We start from the raw sequence: 12,020 nt of genomic DNA, 5'->3' as shown, positions 1-12,020 counted from the left end.
AATAACATGGCAGAAATGCTGTGGTGAAAGTTAACCTTTTGTTTCTTTTTTTTTTTTTATTAACTTGAGTATTTCTTATTTACATTTCGAGTGTTATTCCTTTTTCCGGTTTCTGGGCAAACATCCCCTAATCCCTCCCCTCCCCTTCGTTATGGGTGTTCCCCTCCCCATCCTCCCCCATTGCCGCCCTCCCCCCAACAATCTCATTCACTAGGGGTTCAGTCTTAGCAGGACCAAGGGCTTCCCCTTCCACTGGTGCTCTTACTAGAATATTCATTGCTACCTATGAGGTCAGAGTCCAGGGTCAGTCCATGTATAGTCTTTAGGTAGTGGCTTAGTCCCTGGAAGCTCTGGTTGCTTGGCATTGTTGTTCATATGGGGTCTCGAGCCCCTTCGAGCTCTTCCAGTCCTTTCTCTGATTCCTTCAACAGGGGTCCTGTTCTCAGTTCAGTGGTTTGCTGCTGGCATTCGCCTCTGTATTTGCTGTATTCTGGCTGTGTCTCTCAGGAGAGATCTGCATCTGGCTCCTGTCTGCCTGCACTTCTTTGCTTCATCCATCTTGTCTAATTGGGTGGCTGTATATGTATGGGCCACATGTGGGGCAGGCTCTGAATGCATCCCTGCACCTCTTGAAGCTGGGACAAATTGTGGGCTGAAGGTTTTGTGGGATACCTCCACTGGAAGTCCTGTTTATAGGAGATTGGCCAGGGTGTTTTATCATGGAAATAGAAACTAAGACATAAATAATTTGATTTCTTCACTTTTTCTTTTCCCACACTAATTTCCCTTAAAACACCTCAACAAAACCTACATACCACACACACACACACACATACACACACATACACACACACACACACACATACACACACACACACACGCTCATGCGTGTGTGCGAGAGACAGAGAGAGAGAGAGAGAGAGACAGACAGACAGACAGACAGACATTGGGGGGGTGCAGAGACATCAAGGCAAAGGAAACCAAAACAAGAACTCTGAAAACTGGGTTCATTTATTTAGAAGTGGTAAATTGAAATATATATATATATATTCATTCTAAATCCATGAAATTAGAACACTTATGAATGAACGCATAAATGAGCATGGTATTTCAAATTTAGAATATATTTTGATACTTAAAAATACATATTTGGGACAGTTAATGGAAGTAGAATTATAAAACCTTGCAACTGCAAAGGAACTCTGGGGTCATTAAATTAAGACCCTTCCTCTGGTTCTCTGCATGAAACAGACCTAGAAAAGCGAAATGACTATCTGATCTTGGCATCAAAATTGAGACCATGTTAGCTTACTCTGTCAAGTTTATTCATTACCCCATAGAAAGTTTCAGAAGAGAATAGATGATGTATGGTCAGACACTTGACTTGCCAAGCAATGTTCATATTCATCATCAATTACAAGCAAATAATCTGAACTCCAGATTGGAATTTCTGCTTGTAATCAGTATTAAGAATTGCTGTGCTGGGCAAGGGGCACCATTCACTGGAGAAAAAGAGGCACTGCCTGGGGACTTGCCTTCCTTTTCATACTTTATAAATGGCTTCTTAAATTCCCAACAACACTACCATGTTTAGCCAAAGAGGTTTCATTGCTGTGATTAAGTCCCACAAGAACAATGGAGAACCTGGGCTACTAATTAAGTACTAATTAAGTATGTCAAACATACACAGCAGAAGGCATAAAATATTGAAGTATTTGTTGAAAAATAAAGTAGTGCAAATGGCATTCCAATTAAATTATAAGCTCTTTGTTGATATGAACATCTATGCCTTATGGACTTGGCTCTGATTTGAGCAAAGCTCACTAATTGTAAGGCAGCGGAGCTGGGCACCATGTGTTACCTCTCAGAAGCTCTGTTGTAAGCCTTCTCTTGACAGAGAAATGAGTATCCATTTTAATCAAATATGAATACATCAAGTTCTATGGTCAAGAGGTCGTAATGTAAATTGAATCCTTCAATAAAAACCAAGAGAGAACATGCCATTTTCCTACCCTTCTCTATTCAACTGACCCTCAAATGAAAAAATTGTTTTCAAAATAACTGTGATTTGTAAAGGTATTGATGGGATACTGACATAAAATTATGCTTGACTCAAGGATGAGCTTTTATTGCTGTCATGTGGTTCCTTTGTCAGAAAGTTACCTTCCTGTTGCAGAATAACTGCCCCCCCTCTCCAGAATAATCCAATGCTTGCTTCTAGTTATAGGAGAAACCCAAAACCAAAATGTCATCTGTTCTCTTGAACTGCAGACTCAGTTTTATACTATATACAGATGTATAAGGATAATGCATGCCTGTAATCCCAGCATGAAGAGTTGGGGGCAGAAAGATCTGGGTGGTGTTCAAGGTCACCCTCAGGTACTCAGTTCAAAGGCAGAGGTTCTGTGTCAAAAGAGCAACAACAATAACAATAGCAGCAGACCATAAATCTTACGAACATCTGCAAGGCAGGTCAAGAAGTTATACAAGGAGCAAATAATCTGCCAGTCACATCACGTAGTTGTCAGAGGCCAGACCCATTCACTATTGATGGACTCAAGCTTCTTGTATTCCTTCTAAGACAAAGTATTTCTAGATTTTTGGAATAGTACAACAAATAGAGTTGCAATTGTATGATAAATATGGATGGGAAGCTGGGGACTTAAAAGCAGACTTAAAGCAATGAGCTGTGCTTACCAGTCTTGAGTGCAGAGTTGTAAGGAAGGTAATTATCCTTGTGTCTATTCATTTAGCATCTGCTCGTCAATCCCCACCATGGCAAGGCACCATTGAAAGCATTTGGAATGTAAATAAAATATCCCTGCATCCCTGAGCTATTGGCGTTTACAGTCTTGCACAGGGAAGCAGACAAGGATAACAAAATAAATCAATGGTTTGTCAGCTAAGAATGTGTGAATCACTTTGGGAAAAAGTAAATTAAGTAAGGGGAACATAAGAGTGGAACTTCATGTAGCTGGGTAAGGGGATCGAGTTGAGTTTTACGAAGCCCATGATTGTTGAGTCCAACTTCGAATAAAAATGAGACTGTCCATTCGGGTATCTGGGGGATGGATGTTTCATTGGGAGGAAAGAGCCAAGCAATTATCTTTGCTCTTTTTTCTTTGTCTAAAACAGTCTCCTCCTGATATAGCTGTCTCCTGAGAGGCTCTGCCGGAGCATGACAAATACAGAGGCGAATGCTCGCAGCCAACCATTAAACTGAGAACAGAGTCCCCAATGGAGGAGTCAGGGGAAGGACTGAAGGAGCTGAAGTGGTTTGCAACCCCATAGGAAGATCACCAATATCAACCAACCAGACCTCCCTGCCCCCAGGGCTCCCAGGGACTAAACCACCATCCCAAGAGAACACAGGGATGGACCTATGGCTCCATCTGCATATGTAGCAGAGAATGGCCTTGTCTGACATCAATGGGAGGAGAGGTCCTTAGTCCTGTCAAGGTTAGATGCCCCAGTGTAGGGGAATGCCAGGGCAGGGAGGTGGGAGGGAATGGGTGGGTGTATGGGGGAGCACCCTCATAGAAGCAGGGGGAGTAGTGGGTTTCTGGAGGGGAAAGGAGAAAAGGGGATAACATTTGAAATGTAAATAAAAAATCCAATAAAAAAACAAAACAAAACAAAACAAAACAAAAAAACCAGTGTCTCCTCCAGTCCAGACTAGCAATCAAGCCCACTCTGTGACCTCTGCCGCCCAGTCCTAGGATTACAGGCTTATGTCATCACTTTGTAAAAACACTAAAAAAAGCCTTGAATTTTGCAGTGAACCTGCTATACTATTGTTTAGTTCTAACAGAGAGAAGATGTGATTTGACCTTCACACGTAGAGGATCCTGTGTGTAAAATAGATTCTAGAGCAGTGGTTCTCAACCTTCCTAATGCCGAGACCCTTCAATACAGTTCTTCATGTTGTGGTGACCCCCAACCATGAAATTATTTTCATTGATACTTTTTTTTTTCAGAGCTGGGGACCGAACCCAGGGTCTTTCGCTCGCTAGGCAAGCTCTCTACCACTGAGCTAAATCCCCAATCCCTCATTGTTACTTTATAACTGCAATTTTGCTACTGTTGTTTTTTTAATCTTTATATTTAAGGTCTAACATGGTTTGCCAAAGAGAAGCAATCAATAAATACTGACATCTAAGAATCAAGAATCCTAAGTTATAACACATTAAGACACAAAACAAAATTACAGAAGGAAGTTTATTTCAAAAGCATAGGGGAACATTTACATTTAAACAAGGGGATACACAGGTGTCCTTGTGAAAGAAAAAGACTTATGGCATGAAGATTTTCTTTCAAATTTCTGACTAGGCAAGGGAAAGGAAGCAGAAGGATGAGGTCAAGTTACTTCTGCTTAGTTACAAATACCCTCAGACAAGAGAGGAAACATGATTGCGTTCAAACTTACATTGCTATAGTCCAGGTCATTTTTGTTCTTGAAATGGCTTTAGGCCATGGCTGACCTATCTCTGAGGTCCATAACGAGATGGTCAGAGTATTCAACTGGCGATCCCATGTGACTGTGTTCAGATTCCAAGGGAGCCTAGGTTCAGCTCAGTCCCGTGGAATGCTCAGAGTTTATTAACAGCACTCCTTAGTCAAGCTGACCAACTTCCTGTGTTCACTTGCATCATTCTAGACTTTCAGAAATATTTTCACTATAAATACGTGCAGTGATTCTCAGAAAGGAGATTGGTTTTTCCCCCAGGGTAGAAGTGATGTTAGTGAAGACACCTGTGTAGGAATCAAAACCTCAAAAAACAAAACAAAACAAAACAAAACAAAACAAAACACAAAAACCCAACAAAACAACAAACCACTAGAAATGTCATCTGAATTTCTGATTTTAATAGTAAACTTGGAGAAGGAAGATTAACTGTGAAACAAAAACGTATGAAACATTTAAATGAATAACAGAGCCCGGGCTACTAAAAATGCCCAACACAAGATACTCAGCAAACCTCCCTCATCTGTTGTCTTAATCCAAAGACTATTGGCTAACATGTATTAATCTGATTAACAACCTGAGAAGTTAAATTTTGAAACTGGCTAAAGCCAGCTGAGTGAGCAACTTTAGGTAGGTACTACGTCATCGTCACTTTCCTGGGTAGTCCTGGTTATTAAGTCTCCAAATCCTAGCCTATCCTGTGGGAACCTGTATTTACACCAGATCCAGCTATATTTCACCAACAGACTTGTCTCTGCAAAAACAGCTTTTGTTTTTAGTTTTAAACAATAATAACCATGTGAGTTCAACTGACTGAAACTCCTCCCTGCTGGAGTAAAAACCTAGATACCAAGTCAGTAATGGATTCAGCCTCAAAGGGATAATCACTATGTCAGATGACCCATTCTGAGAATTTAAAGTATTGATTTGTTGTACACTCAGGTTCTATAGCATGCATATACACACACAACATATGCTTATGTCCGTATGTATATTATGCACATGTACTCCTATTCAAATAATAAGACCCTGTATTCAAAGCTGTATCCCAAATTATGGAGAAGAGTGAACGGAGCAATGCAAAGCAGCTTCGTTCTAAAAGGCCCTTGACACTTGTACATTGTGAGAAGCTGGTGTTTAATTTCTATGACCCTTGGCAGGAATGTTACAAAACTGCCTAGCAACTTCATATAGAAAACAATGAAAGCAAAAGGTTAAGACTGATTATTACTCTTCTCCATGTACTGGGCAAAAAACTGTAACAGAATGGGGAGGAAAATAAGTAACATTTCAAAAAGTGATGATCTTTACCAGATCACAAGCTAGACTGAGTTTCCCACTGGAGTCAGTTCTCTATAACAAATCATCAAGATGTGCAAAAGCAAGATTCACAAGATGAAGTTCGGATAATGAGGATATTGTGAAAACAGGTCCAGGCTGCAGACAAAGCATCCAAAAATATTGTTCTGGTTTTACCTCAGACACAGCCATGGTCTTTCACAAAAGTAGATCATACTATAAAGGTAGAAAGAACATTGCATTTTCAACTGAAGGCAGCAGTCCTTTTAGGGATATTCCCAGCAATCCAATGAGTAGTAGTAGATTTAAGTGTAACAATCTCATGACAATGCTGGAAGTTTTCAGCCCAGCTTGATGAAAACTGTACAGTAAGCTCTCCACGCAAGTGAACTGCAGCTTGGCCTCTGCATTCCCAGCTTCTCTCCATCTCCTGCTTCTTCTGGAGGGAGAGGCATATACTCCAGTAACGTAACGAACTGTTTCCTTAAATTTGTTTCTAGCTTTTCCAGGTCATCACAAAATGAGCTCCTCTCTGCCAACAACTTTAATACTTCCAACTGTATATCGAGACCCTCCACTGGGGTCGTTGGGGTACTGAGATTAGGGAGAACCTGCTCGAGAAGTGTGTCACAAATTTTGTGGGATAGACATTTTTTAGAGACGAGGGGCACAGCCTGCCGGGTGCACTGCAGTACCCTGTCCACGCAGTCAGGGTGTGAGGTGCTGATGGTCTGCTCCAGGTCACCCTGTTCTGCCTCCAGCTCGACCACTCACTGACTGCAAGCTTTTTAACCCAGACAGTGTCTTCACGAACAAAACAAAGTCTTCACCAGTTACGTGTTCTAGGTCCTTCCTGGATTCAATGGGGGGGGGGTACTCCTCTATTTCCTCTGGGAGTGTCTTGAGTTTGGTGGACAGGAATTTAATTGCTCGTTCTCTAACAATGTCTTCTCCTTGAAGAATCTGGCTAAATAAACCACCTAATGTTCCTTTTACAGTCATCTTAAATATACTTAACAGAGCACTGTTCACCAAATTAAATTCTACAGAGTCATGTCTCTGCAGAAGCTGGGTCAGTACATCTGCTACTCTCGGAAGGTTTTCTCCTGTGGCAAACTGAGGCAGCTCTTTAATTGTTTGGTGTCATATCTGGGCTGACACATCTTTATCCTCACAGAGGTCTAACTGGGTATTGATAGCAGAATGAGCCAGCTCTGGAAAATTCTTAAAGAATTTTAGTATAAACTGAGCTGGTAATCGCTTTGCCTCAGTGCTGCCTTTCACACCATTCGGTATCACTTGGTGGGCACCTTTATGCTGGCCCACTTGCTCCATGGCATCGGAGAGATGAGCTAGTTCTAGGCCGCTCCCACTACCCTACACATCTTCAGTGTCAGTGTCAGTACCAGCTCCACGGGACTTATCCGAGCTGTCGACCACACTGTTATGCCCTTGGCTACTGTTATGAATTGTAATGTAAATATCTGATATGCAGGATACCTGATATATGACCCCCAAAGTGGGCATGACACATAGGTTGAGAACTGCTGTGGTAGAGCGTAGAAAGAGTGTCAGACGTAGGAGCTGTGAGGCTAGTAAGGTGATTCAGGAGAGCCATCTCAGTTGGGACAGTATTGGAGCCATGCGGGGGCGGGAGTCAACTGTGCAGAATGGCTACCGGAAGTGGGGCCAGGAGGATATGGGCGTGGGAAGAAAGGAGCATCTATAACACTGCCCCTGTTTATCTGAGCACCTGGAGAGATGGAGTTATAAATAAAGATTATCTCAACAGTGAACAGCTATGGATACTGTAGTTTGATGTCAAATGTATATGTAAAGAATTTAGTTGAAAATGTTAAGCCTGATATTCTGATAAAGTTTCTAAGAGAAGATGTTTAGTTAGAGTTTGAATAAATCTATATGAATTCAGAAAAGAAGACTGGGCTGAATATAAAACGCCAGTAGTCGCCATTGTCTACATAATTTTTCAGACCGTGCGTGAGAGAAGAGGAGAAAGTCAATAGGGTGGAGGGAGAAAGATGAGCAACAGTGCTGGATCTGGGGAGTGAAACAAACAAACAAAAAACCCTGAGCGTTTAGGAAGGGGACTCGGAGCTGGCCAGTGAGTGTAGAGATGGGTGAGCAGGGAGGCAGAACAGGAAGTGTGCACGCGGGGCCTCAATGCTTTCTATACTCAGTGCAATCACATTATACTGAGCACACGACATTGACTATTGGTTGGTTCCAATTTCTGAGAAACTGAGGCGTGGAAAAGCTGGAGGGAGGGGTCTAGGGAAGAGAGGAGTGAATGCAGAGAACTAATTCATCCAGCAGCTTTGCCTAAACTGAGAGATAACGGAGAGAGAGGCTGAGGGTGTAGCTCGGCCGGAGCAAGGCCAAACACAGCGTGAGCACAGCCCTGTGCACCATCCTTAGCAACAGCATAAACCGTGGTATGTACTCATGCTCTCTGAACTGGGGGGCAGGAGGGTGGAGGCTGGAGATTAGGAGTTCAAGGTTACCCTCAGTTACATGGCTGAGCTTGAGGCCAGCCTGGGCTACATACACATGCAACCCTGTGCCCGCCACTACTAAAACAAAGCCAAGCAAAGGAAGACAATAAATAAATAAATAAATAAAAACAAAAGAAATTGAGCTAAAATAAACATTCTCCAAGGCATGAAAATAAACAAGTTTGGATTTGGGAAAGGAACATTGTATGTTCAGGAGAATTATTCAATCCAGGGAATATGTTTTTTAAAAAACATTTTTAAATTTTTTTATATGTATAAGTGTTCACCTCCATGTTTATGTGTACCATGTGTATGCAGTGGCCTCGAAGGCCAGAAGATGGCATTAGATCCCCTGGAACTGGAGTTGCAGACACTTACGAGCCACCATATGGATGCCGGGAACAGAACTCCAGTCTTCTGCAAATGCTCTTAACCACCTTTCCAGCCGTGTGTATAGTCGTCTCGTACTAAGTCTGTGACAAAGCCTCTCCATCACATAGAGGGAGATTCAAGATAAATATTAGAAACGGCCTCCTGGCCATCTGGCAGTGAGACCAGGATATAACATCACAGGAAATTACCTGAAGTTATCCACCAACATTCGAGAGATAAGATCATAACACAACAGATGGCTTCGAATGCTTCCAGTGCCGAATGAGCTCCCAGAAGCACAACGGTCCGATGCACTCGCTCTTTTGGTTGCAGACTTTCTTCAGAGTGGGTTGGCTGAGAGTCTGGACCCCAGGCTGGCTGGCGTGTCAGCTGTCTCTGTTATAGTGGATACGAGCCATGTGGCCTACACCAGGCTACCTCAACTTTCTCTTTCCAAGTTTACACATTTGCAGAAAGATAATAAAGTAAGACTTTCCCCTGTCAGCTCTGAGAGCTAAATAGAACGACACAGCTTAACAGTGAGTGCTAGACCTTTGTGAACAGTGACGACTCTTGCCTTATATATGTTCATTTAATTCAGGTAAGCCGAGAGCACCGAGGGAGGGCTGCTTATTTACTTAGTACTTCAAACATTTTTATTACATGTAGTTATTTTCTGTGTGTGTATTATGTGTATATATGTGTATATATGTGTATATATGTGTATATATGTGTGCATGCCCTGATGGGCATATGAAGGTCAGACTTTTAAGAATTGGGCAGTAAGGGTGGGTGGATGGGGAGGGGAACATTCTTATACAAGGGGAGTGGGAGGGGTTAGAGTACTGGTAGACAGGAAACGGGGAAAGGGAATAACATTTGTAATGTAAATAAGAAATACTCAATTTTTAAAAAAATGGGGGAAAAAAAAAGAATTGGCTCTCTGCACTGTGTGGGTCCCAGGGATCAAAGTCAGGTCATCAGGCTTGGCTGGCTACCAGGGCCTTTACTCATTCAGTCATCTCAGAGTCCCAAGAACTGTTTATTTTATATTAGAATTATCAGGAATTGCAGGGTGCTTGTCACACAAGCTGTATTTAAAGGGACCCACAGAAAGCTTCTGCCTTGGCCAGATGAAGCTGGATTGAGACTCTACCGTAAGGGCTTTGAAATTACACCATGGTGACCTTCCAACCAGGGAGCTGGACTTGTCTGGACTGTGAATTGGTGGCTGGAGACAGTCCTGCTTTGGAGTTCACACTTTCTCTTTCTACACAGAGCTGTCCCTGAGTTCAAACTCAGACCAGAAAGCTGTAAAACCTGAGGGAGGCCTCACGTTTGGTTTGGAAGTGAGGGACGGAGTCAGCTTCAGTGAGGCCCTCCCTTCTAACTTTCTTTTCTCTAGTCTCTTGGTCACCTCTGTCAATCGTCCTCAGACTCTCACTTTCCACACGGCTTCTTACCTTTGTCACTCCTGGCTTTACCTCAGGGCCAGCTTGAGCCAAATTTGATGGTTTGGAAACCATCCTTTATTTTGATGGGCAGACGGCACAGCGTTCGCAGATCCTTAAGTGAAGAGCACTTCTCCAGCTTCCTTTGTTTTTTAACATACAAAAACAAAGACAAAGAACCCCCATGACACCAGGAACACTTGCGAAATGTCTTATTTCGAAATTCCCCCACAATTACTGGAACACACCATCCTGTCACACATGCTGGAAATGATAAGTAGTGACAGTTTTTAGTTATTCAGAAAATAAGCCACCAAACCTGGTGTGGTGCCATATGCCTATGGTTCCAGCACTCGGGAAGTGGAGGCAAGGAGAACAGAAGTTCATGATTATGCATTAGAGGGAGCTCCGATTCCAGCTCCCTCCCCAAAGGGGAACATTAAAAAGTTACACATTTGTTAAGGCTCAGGCTGATTGATTAAAATGTCAATAATCACAGAGGGGTGGAACATTTGGGGCCCAGGGTTATTTATCTTGCCTTACTTATCTTTAGCTTACAAAATAGATATTTATTAACTACCTTTGTGTTTGACCTAATGTCCTTGTGAATTAAAGCTGAAAATCCCCTTTTCTGGAATGCATAAACAGAGCCCATCACTTCCAGCAATACAAAGGCAAGAATGTTGTTGTGTAACATCTGAGGCTGTAACAGAAAACTTTCTGCTCTGCCTTCTCCCAGCTACCCAGTCTTACTAGCACTGTACTTTAACTCTACTAATGCCTTGACTTATAACTGTCTTTGTTCTCTTACTATGAAAACCTTTGAAATTGTTTATTGCATTGGAACATGGCATTTGGAGCAACCTGAACCTATCTACATCCCTGGGCCATGGCCACTTGTATCTGTCTCCAGGATAAATGTCTCACTGGACATGGAAGCTGTGTTTTTGCATCAGCAAAGGTCTGCCAGGCTGTTGTTGACCCTGTTCATTAAACTCATTAAAGAAAGGAAAAAGAAAAGTGGTCAGAAAGTCAGGGGAATCATACTGAAAAAAAAATCTGTAAATGGGTCTCAGAACTCACCAAATTGTCAGTTCTTGTGAGGTGATCACATGCTTTCTAGATTCATCGTTAGCAAGTTTTACTTCCATTCATTTTTATTGTATTTACTGATTAAATAGATGAGTATTTGCAAGCACATGAAAATGAAGCCTCACACTGAGACCCAGATACCATCATCCCAAGGTCTGAACTAAATGATTTACTTCAACAAGAGAGTGGTCCATCGAGAGGCTGAGTTCTTACCTAGAGACTCAATCATCTTACCTGAGACTGTGTGCATCTTACAAAGTGCAAGCTTCCACCTGACCATGGGGTGTGAGCACCAGAGTCAACCCTAGGAGACATCTAGTTCCTTCCATATAAAGACAGACAAGAGGCTGGACATTTCCCTCATGGACAGTGGGCCCCATCCCGAACCTGAAGCTCAGCTCTCAGCTTCTACAGAGACTGAGTCCTCTGCTCTGCCCATTACAGTGCCACCAGGACTAACCCATGGAGAAGAGATGTTGCTTCCTTCCACATACCTCTTGGATATGTTCTTATAATCTTACAAACCATCTCCTCATTCCGACTTGAGTGGCAGTTGGCTATTGCTGTCCATGGCCCTGCCTATTATGATCTGTTGCACACTCTACACACACACCTGACTCATCACTCCATACACACCCATTCTTACACTTGTACATGCCACACACCCTACACACTCACTCATACCCCACATTCACCCATACACTCACCCGTATCACACACCTACAGGTCCACACTCACTGATACCACACAACCCCTTGATACCCCACACGTGCACCCCCCCACACTCACATGCCTACACACCACCATTCCACACTCAACCCACCCATC

General features: G+C 42.7%; 1 long non-coding RNA gene across 1 annotated transcript; it reads right to left on the bottom strand.

Moving 5' to 3' along the window:
• Positions 1–4,206: 4,206 nt before the first annotated feature.
• LOC147999674 (uncharacterized) lies at positions 4,207–10,565 on the bottom strand. Its single transcript, XR_015642793.1, has 3 exons — positions 10,420–10,565; positions 10,113–10,243; positions 4,207–6,203 (listed from the first exon to the last, which is right to left on the bottom strand). It is a non-coding gene; the product is annotated as an uncharacterized LOC147999674 (long non-coding RNA).
• Positions 10,566–12,020: the final 1,455 nt, after the last annotated feature.

The sequence above is a fragment of the Rattus norvegicus genome, chromosome 18, assembly GCF_021556685.1.
Source record: "Rattus norvegicus strain SHRSP/BbbUtx chromosome 18, alternate assembly SHRSP_T2T, whole genome shotgun sequence".
NCBI lineage: Eukaryota > Metazoa > Chordata > Mammalia > Rodentia > Muridae > Rattus > Rattus norvegicus.
Note: the sequence above shows the minus strand (reverse complement) of the source record. Positions and strands in the feature narration are given on the sequence as shown.